Raw genomic sequence first — 6,150 nt, forward strand, 5'->3', positions numbered from 1 at the left:
AGGACTATCATTTCAAAAATTAGAGTCACCTCTTGACACATCATTTGTACAAATATTCTTCACATCAAACTTGTTTTTGAACTCAAATTTTAGCAATGCTTCAAAATCGGGTAAATTTTTTTTTTCTGTAATTGTCCTCTAAAAGTCCAACACGTATTAATAGATATTTGGATATGCTTCTATACTCTTATCCATTGCCCAATCAGTTTATCATCCCATCCGAAGACATTGTATACTATTATATTTCTGAGAAAAGCTTCAATTGCAACCAACTGAAATAACTACCAATGTCCTCCTTGACACAGCCTCTCTCCCCTCTCTCTTTATCCCTGCAACCTTCACATTCCCTCTCTTCCCTCCAAACCCAGCAACCGACTTCTCGAAAACACATTCCTCAAACCAGCACCACCACTTCTTTCTTCGCCAAAACATCTCCAAAACCCAGATCGGAATGGATCGAAGCCCTTCATTCCCACACCCGATTGAATCAATTCCGAGAAGTTGTTTCCACGTATAACGAAATGACCATGGCCGGTGTCCAACCCGACAATTTTGCTTTTCCGGCAGTATTAAAGGCTATCACTGGCCTTCAAGACTTGAATTACGGCAAGCAGATCTACGCCGCCATTGCCAAACTTGATTACTGTTCGTCTTCGGTGACTGTGGGCAATACTCTTCTCCATATGTATGCAAAATGTGGAGATATTGGTGATGTGCTCAATGTGTTTGATAGAATTCCTCAGAAAGACCAAGTGTCTTGGAATTCGATGATTTCTACTTTGTGTCGGTTTGAGGAGTGGGAGCTTGCATAGGATGCATTTTGGTTAATGCAATTGGAGAGTATGGAGCCCAGTTCGTTTACTTTGGTGAGTATGGCACTTTCGTGTTCTAATTTGAGTGAGAATGATGGGTTGCGGCTCGGGAAGCAAGTGCATGGGTATAGTTTGAGAGTATGTGATGGGAAAACATTTACAAACAATGCGTTGATGGCTATGTATGCCAAACAAGGGAAATTTGATTACTCGAAAGCTGTTTTTGAGATGTTTGAGCATCGGGATATGGTTTCCTGGAACACAATGATAAGCTCATTCTCTCAAAGCAACTACTTTTATGAGGCATTAAATTTGTTATAGCTTATGGTTCTTGAAGGAATTAGGCCTGATGGGGTCACAATGGCGAGTATTCTCCCTGCATGCTCCAATTTGGAGTTGTTAGATGTTGGGAAGGAAATTCATGCTTATGCCTTGAGAAATGATGATTTGATTGGGAATTCGTTTGTCGGTATTACTTTAGTCGACATGTACTGCAATTGCCGACAGGTTGAAAGTGGCCGTAAAGTTTTTGATGGTATCTTAGATAGAAAACTTGAGCTTTGGAATGCTATGATTGCTGGTTACACAAAAAATGGCTTTTATGAGAAGGCCTTAATGCTATTCTTGCAAATGATGGAGGTCTCAGGACTTTTTCCTAACCCCACAACAATGGCAAATGTCTTACCAGCTTGTGTGCACTGTGAAGCATTCTCAGACAAAGAAGTTATCCATGGGTATGTAATGAAGTTGGGTTTCGGAAAGAACCCGTATATACAAAATGCACTTATAGACGTGTATTCTAGGATGGGAAAGAAAGGAACTTCAGAAAATATATTTAATAGCATGAAGATTAGAGATATAGTTTCTTGGAATTCAATGATAATAGGTTATGTTATCTGTGGACGCCATGAAGATGCACTTATTCTGTTGCATGCGATGTAAAGAGGTGAAGAAGCAAAGAATGAGGAGAAGGATGAGTATGAGGATGAAAAAGGTGTTCCTTGTAAACCAAATTCAATAACACTCATGGCAATCCTTCCTGGCTGTGCCACCCTTGCAGCATTAGCTAAGGGGAAAGAAATTCATGCTTACGCCATTAGAAATGCTTTGGTATCAAATGTTGCTGTGGGCAGTGCACTGGTTGACATGTATGCAAAATGTGGTTGCTTGAACTTATCTAGGAGAATTTTTTATGGAATGCCCAACAGAAATGTGATCACATGGAACGTGATCATCATAGCTTACGGCATGCATGGGAAAGGAGAAGAAGCTTTAGAACTTTTTAGGAGTATGGTGGCAGAAGGAGCTAGGGGTGGGGAAGTCAGGCCTAATAAGGTTACATTTATTGCAATTTTCGCTAGATGTAGTCACTCTGGGATGGTAAAAGAAGGCCGTAACTTGTTTCATAAAATGAAAGATAACTATGGAGTTGAGCCTACAGCAGATCACTATGCTTGCGTTGTTGACTTGCTTGGTCGAGCAGGTCAGCTGGACGAAGCTTATCAACTCATTAAGTCGATGCCTCCTGATGTTGACAAAATAAGCACTTGGAGTAGCATGCTTGGTGCTTGTCGAATCCATCAAAATGTAGAACTTGGGGAAATTGCAGCGAAGAATCTCCTTGAATTGTAGCCAAATGTGGCTAGTCATTATGTTCTACTCTCTAATATCTACTCATCTACCGAACTCTGGAAGAAAGCAACAGAGATTCGAAATAACATGAAGGAAATGGGAGTACGAAAAAAACTCGAGTGCAGTTGGATTGAGTTTGGCGATGAGGTTCATAAGTTCATGGCTGGGGATGCATCACATCCACAAACCGAGCAACTTTATAGCTTCGTCGAAACATTGTCAAAGCGAATGAGAAAAGAGGGTTATGTTCGTGACACTTCTTGTGTTCTACACAATGTTGGTGAGGTGGAAAAGGAGAATCTACTATGTGCACATAGTGAGAAACTAGCAATAGCATTTGGTATCCTCAACACGCCTCCTGGCACCACCATTAGAGTTGCCAAGAACCTTAGAGTCTGTAATGATTGCCATGCTGCTACCAAGTTTATTTCAAAGATTGTGGAGAGGGAGATAATTGTGAGGGATGTGAGGAGGTTCCATTATTTCAAGGATGGAACTTGCTCCTGTGGGGATTATTGGCGAGGATGCGTCCAAACCAATATTTTCCAACATTAAGGGAAAAGTTTTCAGGAGATTCAAATACCAGCAAGCTGTAACATAATACTGATCACTTCATTTGTATTATCAAGATTAGTATGTACAAATTTATTTATTAGCAAACAGTTTTTGTAGCTTTAAGTTGTGAAATATAAGGAATATCACATATTGGGAGGGCTATTGGAGTAAATGCTTTGCTGTAGCTCTTTGTTTTTTGCGATTTGTGAAATGTGGATGATCAATAATGCTTTTCTCAAAATTTGGATGTCTCAGGCTCAATTCTTTTTTATTTTTGAATAAATTGAAAGGTAGCAATGGTCAACTATTCAATAAGTTACTATACAGTAAGTAATAGTCCTTTGAATATTTTGTTTGGACAAATTGAAACCCTTGTTGTTGCATGACCACAATACCTACAAAAAATAAAAATTTAGAGTAAAAATATAACTAGTTTTTGTTAGATTATTCCTATAAAATCTTTTGATAACATTTTAAATAATATTCGATGGTCGAAATCATGATAAGCAGTATCGGTCACGGTTGCGATATAACAGACGCGGATAAAGTCAATATAAACTGGCCGATACAAATCACGTATCAGACTTGAAAAAGAGTCGCAGCGAACCATGGTCCAAATAATTGGTTAATTCTGTTATTACATTTTATAGTTCATTGATACATTCTTGTTATGAAGCACATTCTCTCAAATTCTTAAATAATGAGCATAAGATGTGTGTCGAGATGACGAGTGCCACATTGTCAGGAATCTCGGATACCCAATAATTTATCTTATATTAATTAGTGAATAATGACTAAAAGTGAAGCACATAATATATATATATATATATATATATATATATATTAAAAAAAGAACCCCTTTGATTAAATTTTCAAATAACTACCACTTCCAGCTTCTCCTTTTTCAAGTTTTTCCCTAATGTGGCATTGAAATACGAACTCTTTTTTTTTTTTTTTGGGTAAAGTACACTCACACTCCATGGGGTTTGCTAAAAGGACACACCGATGAAACTTACTCTTTTTTTGGACAAAGACACCCCCTCATACAAAACTCCAACCAAATAAAGCCTTAAATCCTCTGAAAAGACGAAATTACCCTTAATATTAAAATAAGATTTATTGTAAAATATCAAACATATTAGAAGGACACAATTACCCCCCTAACACCTCCCTCTCTCTCCTCCCCCGCCTCCTCTCTTGTAAAGTCTTTTTTCATTATATATATATATATATATATATATATATATTGTGATGACCCTGGTTTTTAGGCCAGCGTGTCCTATGATGAACCGTAAGGATGATCCGATAACGGATCCGAATGCGGAAGCGAAAACAGAAAACAAGACTCTAAGAAGTCAAGTGACCTTCCATGAGGTCGTGGAACTCAACAAGAACTGATGCGGAAGCAAAAGATCGAAAAAATGACAAATAAGCCCCTAGGGGCAAAATAGTCATTTCTGAAAAATGTGGATTTGGGTGCCACCGAGCACACCGTTGGAAAGATAGTGAAAAATTAACAAATCTAGACTCAAGAATCACTTGATTCAGAGTCCGGATGAAGAAGATATGAAACTCCAAAGTTTCATAAAAACCAACTTTCGGGTTTCAAAACAGTGCGGTAAGGGTAATTGACAAGGGGTAAAATGGTCTTTTTAGACAAATTTGGGTGTAACTGAGCATACCGATAGATAGACTAGGAAAAATTAATGAATCTAGACTCAAGAATCACTTGATTCGAAGTCTGGATGTAAAAGATAAGAAACGTCAAAGTTTCAAAAAAACCAACCTTTGAGTTTAAAATCAGTGCGGCAAGGGTACTTTACAAAGGGTAAAATAGTCCTTTCAGATAGAATTAGATGCAACCGTGAATACCGTTGGCTAGACAAGCAAAAACTAATAAACTTAGACTCAAAAATGACTTAATTTGGAGTCGGGACGAAGAAGATATAAAGCTTCAAAGTTTCAAAAAATTAGACTTATTTTCCGGGTAAGAAATCTGGGCAGGAATAGTGTTTTAACAGCAAGCACCAATTAAATTTTTTTCCAGAACCGAGGCTAAAAACGGACCCTTAAACGAGTTTTTCTAGAAAAACACGAAGAAAAAACCCCCCTTAAAATCACGTTTTCTGCCCGACTATGCAGAAGAAACCAAAAAAAATACGATGTAAAGTCCCTAAAATGCCCCTTGAACTGCCTAGGTCAAGATGGACCCAAAAAGCTGCTAGAAGCATTTTTTTTCCATAAATAGCCAGAACAGAGAGTAAAAACGGGCTAGTAGATGAATTTTTCTAGAAAAACACAAAGAAGAAACCGCCCTCAAAATTGAGTTTTCTACGTGAAACGCGAAAGAATTAAAAAAAAACGCAATGTAGAATGCCCGAAATGCCCCTCCATGAAATATGGTCATGGAGGTCCAAAAAGCTGCTAAAAAAAAACAGAAAGCTGAACTTTGCGATCGATTTTCGGTACCAAGACGACATTTTCTGAAAAAATACGAAAAAGAAACCCCCCCTAAAATCACGTTTTCTAAGCGACCATATTGAAAGAAGAAAATAAAACCACCGTGAAAAGTCTATAATGCCCCTAGATCAGAATATGCAAAAAAAATGCGAAATGAATTCACAAGAGGCTCAAAACACAAACGATAAGGTTTACCCCGGAAATGACCATGCACATAAACGTAACTTACCTATTTGGACGTGCTACAATGGTCCACGACTTAAAAATACCACCGATACAAAATCCGACCCCCCAACGGGCAAAAAGACAAAAAATGAAATTTGGAATGAAAACTCGGAATCCAAAAATACAAAACGGGGTCAAATGACCGTTTGGCCCTTGGCCACACTTCATACAAGATTAATAAGACCCTATGAAAGAATGATAATGGAATTCCCACACCCAATGCAACCATGGTGAAGCAATGACTTGCGATTTTTCAAGATTTTCACAATATGTCATGAAGTTGAAAAGTACATAGAATACAATACACATGTCATTGGCCTCGGGCCTCATCTCATACATGTCAAATACATTGAAAGGAGTGCACTTATGTACACATTACATACATAGAATCAAATATACATATTTTGACATATAAGTCTACAAATTGACATTTCATGCTAACATTCGCATGAAATGGAAACTTGAA

General features: G+C 37.8%; 1 pseudogene; it reads left to right on the forward strand.

Moving 5' to 3' along the window:
* The first annotated feature begins 187 nt into the window (after window positions 1–187).
* On the forward strand, window positions 188–2,999 carry LOC132270594 (pentatricopeptide repeat-containing protein At3g57430, chloroplastic-like; annotated as a pseudogene).
* The last annotated feature ends 3,151 nt before the right edge of the window (window positions 3,000–6,150 follow it).

This window comes from Cornus florida, unplaced genomic scaffold, assembly GCF_030987335.1.
Source record: "Cornus florida cultivar Cherokee Brave unplaced genomic scaffold, ASM3098733v1 CherokeeBrave_3.0.0_Hap2_Chr08, whole genome shotgun sequence".
Classification (NCBI taxonomy): Eukaryota; Viridiplantae; Streptophyta; class Magnoliopsida; order Cornales; family Cornaceae; genus Cornus; species Cornus florida.